Below are 15348 nucleotides of genomic sequence, written 5' to 3'. Positions count from 1 at the left end.
AATAAAGTGGAGGAGTTCCATGGAGACTGGAACAACCTCCAGGAAGTGATGCAGTGAAAGGAGCAGAACCAGGAGAACGTTGTACCCAGAGACTGATACACTGTGGCACAATTGAATGTAATGGACTTCTCCATTAGTGTCAATGCAGTGATCCTGAACATCCTGCAGGGATCCAGGAGAAAAAAACACTATCCACAAGCAAAGGACAAACGGTGGGAGTAAAAACACCGATGAAAAGCAACTGCTTGACTACAGGGGTAGAAGGGACAGGAAGGAGGAGAGACGCTAAATGAACACCCTAATGCAAATACCAACAACATGGAAATGGGATTGAAGCAAGGACACGTGATACCCAGTGGAATCGTGCGTTGGCTAGGGAAGGGGCGAGGGGAGGGGGGGAGGACAAAAAAGGATCTTTGTTTCCAAGGAATATTGTTTGAAAATAACCAAATAAAACAATGTTTTAAATTGGAAAAAAAGAAAAGAAAAAAAAGACTCGGGCTAAAAAAGGGAGTGAGACGCTCATCCCCGACTCTTCGCAGGTCCCACAGCCAGGCACGTAGCCCCAGAAGGATAGTCACCCGATGCCAGCACGTAACTGGAAACAATGCAGATGCCCATCAGTTAGGGAGTCACAGGATGGGACTGGAGAAAGGCAGCCTGGGAAGCTCTGAGAGACGCCCGAGGAGACTGACGAGCGGATGCCGAGGGACAGGAGGACAAGCAGGAAAATGACGACGAGAATGTAAACAGAATGAACCAAGCATCCAAATGGTGCCCATGGGCATGCTCAACCCCGCCAGCCAGCCGGCCCTGCATCCTGCCTCTGGGGAGGCATCGGGGAGGCTCGTTTTCTTCCTCCTCTTTCAATCTGATCCTAGCAATGGTTTGCTGAGGGGAGGGAAGGGGAAGGCTGAACTCAGAAAGGAAAGCAGCGGGCTCACAAGTGACCCCAGCAGCCACGCTGTAAAGAGGCAGTGTCCCAGAGCAGGAAGGTCCTGCTGAATTCACAATAGTGAAGGGCCTTGAGATCGAGGCATAGGAGGGACAGCTGAAGGAGACGGGGATGGAAGGTCCTTTACAGGTCCCATCGGGTGTGTGTAACACGGCTCACCCACTGGTCACACGGAAGCACTGAAACTTGTTCCACAAACTCTGGGAGAGCAAATCTGGGAGCCAGAGAAAGAGACGGACAAGGCCACTTCTGGGTTTTACATGCAAGAAGTCACTCTAACAGTTAGTCACCCAAAGGTGCAGGGACTGTCTCAGCCCCAGGAAGTGGGCTTCCTCACCTCAAAGGTCTTTAGGCCAAGCCTGGATGAGAGCCAGGCAAGTAGGGTGCACAAGGGATTTTTTTGGATCAGACTGGGTGGCAGCTGAGGTGTCTTCTAAAGCCAATATTCTGCAAATAAAACAACTTCAGGAAAGCGGCTCCTGACCACTAAAAGCACATGCTGAATGCTTCAGAAGCCCCCTCTCCCAAGTTTGACAGCAGCGTTGCCTTTCCCACTGATCCTGTCCAGAAAACCCAAAGCCCAAATCTTTGGTGTCTGGAAGACAGGAAGGCCAGCGCCCACAAATCTCCTTCTAAAAGTGCCTGCATTGGAAACTGACAACTTCAAAGACAAGCAAGAGGCCGGTCTTCTCTGAGTTTCATGTGTACCTGGTAATCTACATAATCAATTCTGATATTTGTGAATGTCATGGGCATCTGGTAATCTACATAATCAATTCTGGTATTTGTGAATGTCACGGATATCTGGTCATCTACATAATCAATTCTGATATTTGTGAATGTCACGGGTATCTGGTAATCTACATACTCAAGTCTGGTATTTGTCAATGTCAAACCTTTCCCACAATAGACCAGATATGACAGGTCAACCTTTAGCCAGAACAGAGCAAGAACACATAACAAGGAGGCTGGACTTGACACAGTAATTGTATAATTAAATCATTTAAAATCAGGTCATTTTCAATTCACACAAACAAACATTTATCAAATGCCTATAAGGAATTCAGCTGGGGGCTGGGTATCTGAAAAAACCCAAAGCAGGTCCACTTTCATGGAGCTTAGGAAATCTTTATCACAAAGACAACTTAAGGGAGACCATCCTCCTCACTGGTGAAAGAGGGAGGGTCACTGGACGGGTGGCACCGGGGGGGCACTGAAGGGAAGCCAGAGAGTTTGAGGAGCAGTAGTGAGATGAGAGCTGGCTCCTGAGGTGCACAGTCAGAGGGGGGAAGATGGCGTCCTACAGGGAGAACAGTAATCAGGCCACCAGGGAAGACAGAGGAGCGCCTAAGATGACATGGTAAACATGGAAAAACATGTTGTAAGATAGCACCTGCCATCTTGGGGGGGGGGAGGAGCAATAGGAAGAAGGGAGAGAACATGGATTGCAAAATGTCCGAAAACAATTATTATTTTTTAAATGACAGACTGAGGAGTTTGTCTATATTATTCTTAAGTCAATAGGGAGCTACTAAGGATCTGGGCATGGGAGTGGCACGCTCAGATCTGGGTGTAAGGAATATCAGTTTGGCTGCTGTGTCAGGGACACAGGGAGGCTAATTAGGAGGTTATTTAGAAATCCAGGCAAAAATCGGGAAAGATCTGAGTGAAGGCAGCATCTGGATGAACGAGGGCAAGGGGGAGGATCCAAGAGATGCTGTCAAAGTAAAACAAACAGAGTTTGACCCCTGGTTGGACCCTGGAAATGAGAGAAAGATGGCTCCCAGGTTGCAAACCTTGGCACCTAAAGGATGCTGGGGATATCAGTAAGAAAGAGGACAATGCAGGGAGATGAGTGTAGAAGGAAACAAGTGTTCCCTTTTGGACACATTAAGTTTCAGATGCCTAAAGGACATTTGGGTGGCAATAAGTATTGGGTAGTTAATGATATAAGAATGGAGGTAAGGAGAGATATTAGGTCTAGACACATAGATCTGGGACTCTTCCATTTAGAGCAGATAATTCTGAGATCACCAAAGCAGAGAAAACGGAGAGAGAGAAGAATAGAGGGGTCCAGGGAAGAGTGACGGGGGACACTCATGTATAGTGGGCAGACAGAAAATGATGATCCAGTCAGGAAAACTGAGAAATGACGAGTCAGGGAGGAGAACAGAGAAAGCAGTATAACAGAAGCCACAGGGAAGTGAGTGAAGCAGACAGAGTCCAAGCTACAGCCTCTCAAGGACCCACCATTCAGTCCTGATATGGGGTAGAAAGCCCACAAGATCCAGGCTCCTCAGCTCCTGAGCCTCAAAGATCCAAGAAGTAGAAGTCAGTGTAAGAGCCCACAGTACCCAAGGCTGGCTCAGGCACAAAGCCCCAGTTCAAAGCCTAAAGCTGGGGAGAGGAAGGAATCAAAGAATGAATAAAACTCTAGAGATGCCCCAATATCCAACCTAGAAAGAAAGAACAATACCAAAACAGAAGCTCCAAGAAGAAATTATTTTTAATGGGCCTCAAATAAAAAAAGATGTTACCCAAAGAGTACCTAAATCCCTAGAAGAAATAAAACGAGATAAAAAATGAAATAAAAGATGGGGCAGAAAGAATGATACAGAAAACTGGTAACCCCAAACAGAAAGGGATCAGACTCACCCAAGAAATGGAATTTTTGGCCTATGAGAATCAGCCAAATGGAAGTCACGGACTCTGTGGGACAGTGAGCAATAACCAAAAGCAAAATTAGAGAGTGAGAAAAAATGGAAGGAATTGTAAGACCTCCGATATCATAAACTACTGCTTGAGAGTCAGGAGAAATTGTTTTAAGAATCCCTGGACTCTGGGCGGCCCAGCCTTCCAGGAGTCTTCGGACTCAGAGCACATACAGCCCAACCCAGTTGAACTTAATCCGCTCAAAAACCTCCAGAGGACAAGGAAGCTAACATTCCTCCTCTAGAGACTGTACCAAGAGATCTGACAAAGCTCCAAGAGGGGAAACTGACAGCCCCAAAACCAAAAAAAAAAAAATGAGAGGAGCAAGAGCACAGACAAATATAGGGAGAAAAGAAGGGGTAAACTCGAGCAAACAACAGAAAAAGAAAAAAGAAATTACAATAGACAGCTTCTGCACAGGTAATGAGCAAAGAGCAAACAAAACAGAGGGGAAGGGATCAGCAAAGGAAAAATCAGAAATCCCAGCGAATTGGATACAGGCTGTGGAAGAACTCAAAATGCAATTCAAAACACAATTAAGAGAGGCTGAAGACAATTGGGAAAAGAACTTAAAAACTAAGATAAGTCATTTGGAAACAGAGGCACTTGAACTAAAACAAGAAAATAGTGTCTTGAAAGCCAAAATCAACCAGCTGGAAAATGAGGCAAAGGAGATGAAAGATGAGGCAAAGCAAAGGAAAGATGAGGTGAAGAAGATGAAAGATGACCTCCAAAGAAAATCAGACCAAAAGGAAAAGGACTACCAAAAAACTAAGGATGAAATCCAGTCTTTAAGAACCAGAATACAAAAACTAGAATCAAGTGACCTCACAAGGCAGAAGGACACTATAAAACAAAACCAAAAGAATGAAAAAATTGAGGAAAATATGAAGCATCTCATTCACAAAACAGAGGATTTAGAAAATCGTTCAAGGAGAGACAATTTAAGAATCATTGGCCTACCAGAAGACCATGACAAAAGAAAAAGCCTGGACATTATATTACAGGAAATTATTAAAGAAAACTGCCCTGATATCCTAGAACAAAAGGGAAAAGTGGAGATTGATAGAATCCACAGATCACCTCCTGTACTTAATCCCCAACTGACAACACCCAGGAATGTTATAGCCAAATTCAAGAACTATCAGACCAAAGAGAAGATATTACAAGCTGCCAAGAAGAAGTCATTCAGATACCAAGGAACCACAGTGAGGATAATTCAGGATCTGGCAGCATCCACATTGAAAAAAAGAAAGGCATGGAATACGATATTCTGGAAAGCAAGGGAAGTAGGTCTACAACCAAGAATCAACTACCCACAAAACTGACTATATTCTTACAGGGGAAAGTATGGTCATTCAACAAAATAGAAGAATTTCAAGAATTCATAAAGAAAAGACCAGACCTGAACAGAAAATTTGATGTCCAAACACAGAACTCAAGAGAATCATCAAAAGGTAATTAAAAAAGAGGGGGAAAAAGAAAAACAAAACAAAACAAAATTTTTAAGAGACTCAGTAAGTTAAAATGATATGTATCCCTATAAGAAAAGAGGTCATTGGTAACTCTTAAAAACTGTTGTTATTACCTGGGCAGCAAAATGAAGTACACTTAGAGGGAACAGTGACAAACTGTATAGGATGAAAGGACAAGACAAGACAAGAATATATAGGTATATACATACATACATAGATATATGCATGCAAAAATACATACACATGAGTATGCATATATTATACATATATATAACTAGAGCTTTAAAATAGGTTAATATTAAAAAATGGGAAAAGAAACAAATGGGGGTAAATTTATATGTCATAAAGAAGCTCATGGTGGGAGGGGGGAGAACATCAATACGCTGGAAGGGTAAAGAGGTCAGAGACAGGAAATACTCAACTTTTATGTGCTTTGAAATTGACTCAAAGAGGGAAAAACAATCCAATCCATTGGGAGCAGAGAATAGATTTGCGCCCAATAGGGGAGTAGAAGGACAACAAACAGTCTGGTGGGGAGGGAAGCAGTACAAGAGAGGGAGGGGGCGGGGGGTTAATTTTAGAAAGACTACACGGAAAATACGAGGGGATAAGAAGGGAGGGGGGGTAGAAAGGGAAGTATTTGAACATAAAGAAGGAAACTATAAGTAAATTAGGTGAACACAGAATAGTATACATGTCAGACCTGTGGGAAGGGAAAGACTTTAAAACCAAGCAAGACTTAGAAAGAGTCACAAAATGTAAAATAAATAATTTTTGACTACATCAAATTAAAAAGGTTTTGTACAAACAAAACCAATATAACTAAAATTAGAAGGGAAGCAACAAATTGGGAAACAATCTTCATAAAAACCTCTGACAAAGGTTTAATTACTCAAATTTACAAAGAGCTAAATCAATTGTACAAAAATCAAGCCATTCTCCAATTGATAAATGGGCAAAGGACATGAACAGGCAGTTCTCAGCCAAAGAAATCAAAACTATTAATAAGCACATGAAGAAGTGTTCTAAATCTCTTATAATCAGAGAGATGCAAATCAAAACAATTCTGAGGTATCCCCTCACACCTAGCAGATTGGCTAACATAACAGCAAAGGAAAGTAATGAATGCTGGAGGGGATGTGGCAAAGTAGGGACACTAATGCATTGCTGGTGGAGTTGTGAATTGATCCAACCATTCTGGAGGGCAATTTGGAACTATGCCCAAAGGGCGATAAAAGACTGTCTGCCCTTTGATCCAGCCATAGCACCGCTGGGTTTGTACCCCAAAGAGATAATAAGGAAAAAGACGTGTACAAAAATATTCATAGCTGCGCTCTTTGTGGTGGCCAAAAATTGGAAAATGAGGGGATGCCCATCAATTGGGGAATGGCTGAACACATTGTGGTATATGTTGGTGATGGAATACTATTGTGCTCAAAGGAATAATAAAGTGGAGGAATTCCATGGAGACTGGAACAACCTCCAGGAAGTGATGCAGAACGAGAGGAGCAGAACCAGGAAAACATTGTACACAGAGACTGATACACTGTGGTACAATCAAAGGTGATGGACTTCTCCATTGGTATCAATGCAATGTCCCTGAACAATCTGCAGGGATCTAAAAAACACTATCCACAAGCAGAGGATAAACTGTGGGAGTAAAAACACCGATGAAAAGCAACTGCTTGACTACGGGGGTGGAGGGGATATGACTAAGGAGAGACTCTGAATGAACACTCTCATGCAAATACCAACAACATGGAAATGGGTTCGAATCAAGAACACATGTGAAACCCAGTGGAATTGCTGTGGGAGAGGTGGTGGGAGGGGGGGGAGGGAAGAAAAGAAAATGATCTTTGTTTCCAATGAATAATGTTTGGAAATGACCAAATAAAATAATGTTAAAAAAAAAAAGAATCCCTGGACTCCCTGAAACCCATGATAAGGGGAAAGTGGCCAGTTCTGTCAGAAGCAGAGAGCAAAGGATGGATACAAAGAATCCAGGGACGGCCTCTTGAAAGCAACCCTAACAGGAAAAGTCCCCAGAATTCCCATCCACAACAACAACAAAGACATCACAGCTGCAAGCAGCCAGGATCACACAGTACCGAGAAGTTTCTACCTGCAAAGACAGGAGAACTTGGAATACAATATTCCAAACAGCAAAGAGATGGATGACAAACGGGAACCACTCACTGACTCAGGAGCTGAACATAAATATACATATTGGAGACATGGCCCAACACAAGAATTTGTCTTGCTTGTGTAACAGGAGACTGAATGGGCCCCAGAAAGTAATGGTGCAGGTCCCTTCCTAAAAGAGGCTGGACAGTCAGGAAGACCCACAGAGACAGGAAGCTCCCAAAGACACTCAGGCACTGGGAACACACTGGAACTGAGGCTAACACTGATCATACTAGAGAAAGGCACCCGGGGACACCGCTAGAACCCCGGGGGAAATGTCAGCTGGGAGAGAAAGACCAGAGGGTGGAAGGGATGAGGAGGGAAGAAAAGAGAAGAAAATGTTTTTGTTTGAAAAACGTTCAATTTAATGGCAAAGTGGACTTCCCAAAAGGGGAAAAAAATGGAACTTTAATGAATGAGAGTATTTTCAATCATTTCTGATAAAAATATCAGCGCTTAACAGGAACTCTAAAATACAAGCAAACACAAGAGTCCAGAGAAACCGAGAAAGTTCAATGTATGAACACCTGAAAGGAACCACATGACGATATAATGACAGCATTCTAATAAAGGTAGAAGAAGCCAGGATTCCTTTGGTACCTTAATGTCTCTAAAGGGTTGGAGAGTTAAGTAAGAAAACCAGTTTCTGGAGGTGAGTCAATTCAGTTCTGAAGATGGAGAAAAGAGGAAGAGAGAGAGGAAAGAAAAGGATGAGAGTTTAGAGGCAGAGGGCACACACTGGGCACCAGATGATCCTCATTCCTGTCTGACCCAGACCATGGAAGGCTGAACCCTGTCTCTATCTGTCTCTCCATCTCCTTCTCTCCCTCTCTATGTGTGTGTGTCTCTCTGTGTCTGTCTCTCCCTCTCTCTGTCTTCCCCCGTCTCTCTCTTCCCTCCCCGTCTCTTTGTCTCTGTGTGTGTGTATCTCTGTCTCTCTGTTTCTCCCTCTCTCCCTCTGTCTCTCTGTCTTCCCTCTATCTCTCCCTTTTTTTCTCTCTCTCTACCCCATTTCTATCTGTCTTTTTCTCTGTCTCTCTCTCTGTCTGTCTCTCTCTCGCCCCATCTCTCTGTCTCTCCCTCTCTTTCTATCTCTGACTCTCTCTGTCTCTCTGTCTCTCTGTTTCTCTGCCTCTCTCTGTCTCTCCCTCTTTCTGTGTCTCTCTCCCTCTCTGTCTCTCTATCTTCCCCCATCTCTCTCTCACTTTCCCCCATCTCTGTCTCTGTCTTTCTATGTCTCTCTCTCTGTGTCTGTCTCTCTCTGTGTCCGTCTCTCCCCATCTTTCTCTGTCTCTCTGACTGTCTCTCTCCCCTCCGTCTGTCTCTCTGTTTCTCTCTGTCTCTATCTTTGTCTCTGTCTCTCTCCCCCTGTGTCTCTCTTTCTATCTCTTTCTCTGTGTCTGTGTCTCTCTGTCTCTGTCTCTCCCCCATCTTTCTCTGTCTCTGTCTCTGTCTCTGTCTCTCTCCCCGCCATCTTTCTCTCTCTCTCTTTCTGTCTCTCTGTCTCTGTCTGTCTCTCTCTCCCCCTATCTCTCTGTCACTGTCTCTCTTTCTTTCTCTCTCTCTGTATCTGTGTCTGTCTGTCTCTCACCCCATCTTTCTCTGTCTCTGTCTCTCTCTGTGTCTCTGTCTCTCTCTCTGTCTCTGTGTGTCTCTGTCTCTCCCTCTGTTTTCCCCCCGTCTCTCTCTCCCCCTCTCCTTCTGTCTCTCTGTTTCTCCCTCTCTCCCTCTCTATCTTCCCCCCTCTCTCTCTCCCTCTCTCTCAATCTCTCTCTCTGTCTCTGTCTCTCTCTCTCTTTCTCTCTCTCCCTCTCTCTGTCTCTGTCTCTCTCTGTGTCTCTGTCTCTCTCTCTGTCTCTGTGTGTCTCTGTCTCTCCCTCTGTTTTCCCCCCTGTCTCTCTGTCTCTGTCTCTCTCTGTCTCTGTCTGTTTCTCCCTCTCTCCCTCTCTATCTTCCCCCCTCTCTCTCTTTCTCTCTCTCCCCCTCTCTCTGTCTCTGTCTCTCTCTGTCTCTCTGTCAGGGAAGAGGGATGAGGGATAGGATAAAGGTATGATAATGCCAAGAAGGGAACCACCACAAGACAAACTAAGTGACGGGGGGGGGGGGGGGGGGGGGGGGGGGGGGGGGGGGGGGGGCGGGGCCTGTAAGAAATGGCCAAAGAGACGTTTCCAATCCGGGGAAGATGAACACACATGAACAGAGACCCAGGGAAGGGCGTCGACAGCCTCACAATCCTTGGAAGGGAAAAGATTCAGAAAAATTTTTAAAACTTTGCTGGCTGCCAGGCCGGGCCGGTGATGCCGGAGGTGCCGTCTCCTGCCAAAGGGGCCGGTTTGGGACAGAATTCCTTTGGCGTAGCTGTGCAGATTTGTTGCAAGGATTTTTTTTTCGGGGGGGGGGGGAACAAAATGAAAGCCTGTTAATAGAAAAAACAAGTTAAAAAAGAAATGCCAACTTAAAGTAAAAGCAGGCAATTTGGGGCTCTGCCGTCCATATGGAAAGGACCATTTTTAACATCTAAATTCAGATTAATTTTTTTAGCAGGCCCGACCTTCCAGTCAGAGGCCTGGGTTCAGATCCTGCCTGTCACGTCCTACCCAGGCTTTCAGGCCCATCTCAGATCCCTCTTCTACAGGGCTGATCTGGGGCTGTGCAGGGACACGTTCTGGGGGAACACAGGGAACAGAGGTGGGGGGACGAGGCGGGGGAGCAAGGCCTCCAACGACGAGGCGCCCCCGGGGAAGGCCCACGTGTAACCGCAGCCCTGCGTCCTCCCAGCCCCGCATCTGCCCCCGGGAGGAGGTCAGCCGGGCTGACCACGAAGGGGTCTCGGATGCCCAGGAGGGCTGGTTTGGGAGGAAGGGAAGGAGCCGTCACGAATACGTGCCTGGGACGGCGCTCGGAGCTATCCCCGGGCTGTCCCCATTCTACAGAGGAAGAAACTGAGGCGGGCAGCGTCTTGGCATCCTCCCGCCGCAGGCCCAGCGCTCCCCCAGCGAGCCAGCAGAGCCCCCAGTCGCATCTGACCCAACACCAGCAAGTCAGCCTCGTCGGTGCTGTCGGATCTGCTCGACCCTCCCTTCCTCCCTAGGGGCGCCTCTAGGACAGAAGAGTTCAAGCTGGGTGAGCTGGAGGAAGGGACTCGTCCAGGGTCCCCCAGCCAGGAGGCATCGGAGGCCAGATTTGAACCCAGGACCTCCCAGCAGCAGGCTGGGCTCTATCCACTGAGCCGCCCCTTCGTGCATTCTGCAGAACGTTCCCCAGGTACGTTTTCATGGGGTTTGGGCACGAGGGGGACTTCTGCTGCCGCCTCTCTCTCATCCTCCTTGTCCTCAGGCAGAACTGGCCGAGCCTCCTCCTCCAGGGGATTCCCCCTAATCTGCCCTGGCCCAGCTTAGCCCAGAGAGCAGAGGGCAGCCAAGGTGAGCCGTGGAGGGGCCCCTCCGGGATTAGCCGGGGGGCCCCGAGGGGGGGCCACAAGCCTGGCTCTCCTCCAGGCTCTCAGGGTCGGGACATCCTGGTCACCGTGGAAACAGTGGGAGCCCAGCAGGGATGGGCATCCAGGGCGGAGGCTCGGCCTCCACTAGTCCCTCGGGGGTCCTCGAGCTGACCAGGGTTTTTACCTTCATAAATACGTTTCATGATTTGTGCAATCACTGCACAATTTCTAGGCACACTGTGTGCGCCGGTACAACAGCACTTCTCTTCCTGCACACGCATTCCAAGGCTAAAGGAAGGCTGGGCCAGTGAAGGGGTGGGGGAGGGGGAGGGGAGCAGCTCCTCCTTTCTAGTAACAAACTCTGGTGGGGGTGGCCGAGTGCCCACAGAGAGCCCTCTGCAGGCCATCTCTGGCACCCGGGCCATAGGTTCGCCATCACTGGGCTAGGCAATGGGGCTAAGTGACCTGCCCAGGTTCCCCAGCAAGGATGTGTCTGAGGCCAGACTTGAACCCAGGACCTCCTGTCTCCAGGCTGCCCCCAAACCTTTCACTTCAGAAGGCCATGACGACCTCTCTTAGCGTGGCACCCCCAACGGCACCATTTGCCAGCCATGGCCTAAGGTAAGATGGTGGTTCCAAAGGGGGGGAGGGAGACCTCAAGTTTATGGCCACCACCAAAGATGGCCACTGAGCCAAGCAACGTGCAGGCAGGAAGGGGGGAGTCCTGAGGCTCAGAGGCCCAAGAGAGGCTCCAGGGACCCCCCAGTCTAGAGGGGGAGTAGGGGGGAGGCAGAGCTCCTCCCCCCATGAGGCCCCACCCTGAGGGCACAGATGCAGGCAGAGATGATCAGAGTTCAATTCTTGCAATGATTACTGACCATCAATCATCACAACTAGACTGATAGAATCTGGTTTCCCCAGTGTGTGCGGGTGACACGATGATGCTGACTGGCCCCGTGGTGGTGAGCCGAGGGCACGCAGCAAGAAGTGGCATGCAGAGCCCCATGTGGGCACACTGTAGTCACCACCAGAGACTGGGGCAGAGCCCCTGAGGACATCTGTCACATGGCCTGCCCCTCTGCCCAGCAACCAATGGAAGCACTTTCTCCCTCCGGGGGGGGGGGGGGGGGAAACAGCTGACCATGACCTCGAGGAGGAAATGGCGGAAGGAAGGGGCCATACCAGAAGGACACCACTTGGGGAGAGCAGGCTCGGCACCTCCCTGGAGGCAGAGGATGAGAGAAGGCACAGGGAGAGACTCCTTGTCTTTGCCTGCCACTAGCTTCCTCACTGGGTTGCCAGGTGCCCCTGGGCCCTGCTGGACGGCCCTTCTCAGTGGTACTCCTCTGGGAGGGCAGCTGGGCCTCGAGGCGATCCCAAGACCAGAAGGGGCAGAGCTGGGCTCCCCCAGGAGGCAGCCTGAGCTTCACAAGTCTCATCTCTGATCCTTACCACAATCCTGAGAAGCGGTGCTTCTTCTCCCCATTTTGCAGATGGGGTCACTGAGGCAAGCAGAGGCTGCTTCGGGGCACCCAGCAAGTCAGGGTCTGAGGCCAGGCTGGGCCACTGCACTCTCTGAGAGCAACAAAACCACGCGTGCACTCCCCACGCTACAGACGGGTACACTGAGGCACTCCCCGCCTCTCTCCCTACTGGACCACAGGGCCAGGGGCTCAGGCACGCGGGACCGTCTGCCCAGAGGTTCCCAGCCCTTCTCTCGCGGCCAAAATCAACTCCAGAGACATTCCCGTGCCGGGTCTCCCCTCCGTGCGGGAGGAACTCGCAGTGGGGGGAAGGAGGGTGCCTAAGCAGGGACCCCACTGTGCAAAGGCCAGCCCCGGCACGAGGCTTCACAGCGGTGCCCCCCTCCTCCAGCCCCCCATCAGCTGCCACGGGCCGTCTCTCCGCCAACATCCAGACTCTCCTCTCCCACTGCCTTTCGGACATCTCCCACCGGACACCCGGCAGATGTCTGAGCCTCGAATGATGAGTCCAACGGGGAACTCGCTCTCTCCTTCACCTTCCCTCTGGCTCCTCAACCCCCCACATCCAGGCTGGCCCAGAGCCGCGGGTTCACTGTTGCAGCATCTGCCCTGGCCCAGGCCCTCCTCCCTCCCACCGGCCCGGGTCCTCCAGAACCAACTAGAGAATCCCAGGTTTGGCATTCAAGGCCCTCCGTACCCCGCCAGAGCTTCCCACCCCCCTCTGACAGCCTCCTGGCTGTCCCGATGAGGATCTCCTTCTCCCCCACAGGGGTGTCTTCCCGGCAGTGCCCCCTGCCAGGGGTGCCCTGCCCCAGGGCATCATCCCTGCCCCAGGCAGCCTCTCCCCCTTCCCCAGGGCCCTCTCTGGCGGCTGCTCGTACCAATGGCATAGAACTGTGTGGTTTGCCTCCTGTGCCAGGGGAATGGCAGGGGAGAGGCAATGGGGTCACAGAGCCGGGAAGAGTCTGAGGCCAGATTGGAACCCAGGACCGCCCCCTCCATCCCCCGGGCCGCCCGGCTACCCCTGAGACGCACTAATTAGGCATGAGCGGCGGCATCTCTTCCTGAGCCTCAGCCGTGGTCCTGAGAAAGGCCACGACTGCCTCCTCATTCCCGCTGCCCGGCGCCAGGAGACGTCTTAAGGGCAAAGACACAAGCCACAGAGGATGCGAGGAGGCACCTGAGGCCCTAAGAGGCAGCCGGGGGGCACCGGGGACACCTGTGAGGACCCGAGTTCAAATCCAGCCTGAGCGCCTCCTTGCTGGGAGGCCCTGGGTGAGTCCCCACGATGGGCTCCTCCCAGCCCCACTCCTGAATCAGGCCGCGGCGGGCTTTGGGGGGCCCTTCCAGGCCTCCTGAGAGGGCGTCTCCATCTCTCACTGCTCCCCTCCTTCCCTTGGGGCGACAGTCACTGCCTGGGATGCCCGTCGCCGCGCGGGCACCTGCCAGCCAAGGCCAGGAGCTTCTGGTCCTGGGTTCAGATCTGCGCATCTTGGCTGTCTGTATTGGGCGAGTCCCTTCGCCCCAAGGCCTCGCCTCATCGCTCTCCTTAGACTTGTTATGGGAATAGAGTGAAGAGAAGAGAGTGGATGCTGAGCAGAGGCCGAGGTCCGAGCATCCACCAGAAGGGAGGGCCGGGAGGGCGGGGAACACGCCCAGTCACTTCCCCTCCCGCTCATCCTCTCACTCTCTTGTTTCCAGATGCACAGACTAATCTGGGCGGCTTAAGCCAAGCAGATGGGAGTAAGAATTGCCCGGCCCCCTGGACAGAGCTCTGGGCGTTCTTTTTAAAGCATCATCCTCTTAGGATCGCCCTCTGACCCCCGAGAAGGATGCAGCTGCAGAGGGGACCGTGGGTCTCCTTTGACGAAACAGGAGAAAAGCTTTGGGTTCAGGATGCTGCATGCTCGAGCTCTGAGCCATCATCCCAGCCCTGATTCTCAACATAAAATAGGTGTTATAGGGCGGCTGGGTGGCTCCGTGGAGAGAGCCAGAGATGGGAGGTTCTGAGTTCAAATTTGGCCTCAGACACTTCCCAGCTAAGCGACCCTGGGTTAAGGCACTTGACCCCCACTGCCTAGCCCTTACTTCTCTTCTGCCTCCAACCAGATTGCTTCCAAGACAGAAGGCAAAAGTCTTTAAAAAAAAAGTAAAGAAATAAATGTTACAGGGGCAGCTAGGTGGCTGGATGGAGAGAGAGCCAGGCCTGAAGATGGGAGGTCTTGGGTTCAAATTTGGCCTAGCTGTGTGACCCTGGGCAAGTCACTTGACCCTCATTGCTTGGCACTTGTTCTTCTGGGTTGGAATGGATATTTGGAATTGATTCTAAAACAGAAGGAAAGGGTTTAAAAGCAATCAAAGTGTGTAACAAGTGAGGGAAGGGGGTGACCAAGTCCTGCAGGAGATGCCCCCACACACACTTAAGGGAGGATGCTCTCCTTGTGTCAGTGGCTGGACGAGGCTCCTACGGATAGAAGAAAGCTGAGCTGTGGAGTGGGGGGAGCAGAGCACCGCCCCTCCAAAGGGTAGCGTCAAGGTCTGACTTATTCTAAAAGTTTTTTATCACTTTCCTCCGCCGAATTTAAAGCCAGAGGGCGGGGGGAATGCCCGTGCAACAGGTGGCATCCTCCAGGCACAAGCGTACCTCCACGAGTGGGCACGCATGCCCCGGGGCTGCCCCCCTCAAACGTGCGCTCCCTCTTCTCTCAAGGCCCCCACCCGGCACCCGTGCGCGCCTGCATACTCACCCGGGCCCAGAGTCCGAGGCTGCAGCGGCGTCGCAGGACGGAAGGGCACCGGACAGCACGCCAGGGCCTGGCTCTGTCTGGGGGGCACTGGGAAGCGGCTCACAGAGCAAAGGAAGGGCGGCACCGAGGGGGCTGCAGCTGGCCTCCAGCCCAAAGACCCAAAGCCATTTTCGCCTCGGTTGTCATAGCATTTTACAACGAACCTCGCGGCTCCGGATGGGAGTGGGAACGCGGGGACTGACGGGAGTCGTAGTCCCGCGAAAGGAGGGCGGAACGGAGGAAGAGCGACGTTACGATTGGTCCGAGCAAGAGCGGAGAGTTGTCATTCTCAAAGGGGATGCAGGGTGTTTTG

The 15348-nt window shown here is 50.6% G+C and overlaps 1 protein-coding gene across 2 annotated transcripts in view; it reads right to left on the bottom strand.

The window, feature by feature from the left end:
* Nucleotides 1-15261, bottom strand: part of BBS9 (Bardet-Biedl syndrome 9) — a 340104-nt gene extending 324843 nt beyond the window's left edge. The window contains exon 1 of one of the 2 annotated variants that reach the window (XM_056804267.1): nt 14997-15261. The gene's annotated coding sequence lies outside the window, so the exon portion shown is untranslated. The remainder of the gene's footprint in view (nt 1-14996) is intronic. The other variant, XM_056804266.1, reaches the window with a different exon arrangement.
* Between the last annotated feature and the right edge of the window lie 87 nt (nt 15262-15348).

Source organism: Monodelphis domestica, chromosome 7, assembly GCF_027887165.1.
Source record: "Monodelphis domestica isolate mMonDom1 chromosome 7, mMonDom1.pri, whole genome shotgun sequence".
Taxonomy (NCBI): domain Eukaryota; kingdom Metazoa; phylum Chordata; class Mammalia; order Didelphimorphia; family Didelphidae; genus Monodelphis; species Monodelphis domestica.
Note: the sequence above shows the minus strand (reverse complement) of the source record. Positions and strands in the feature narration are given on the sequence as shown.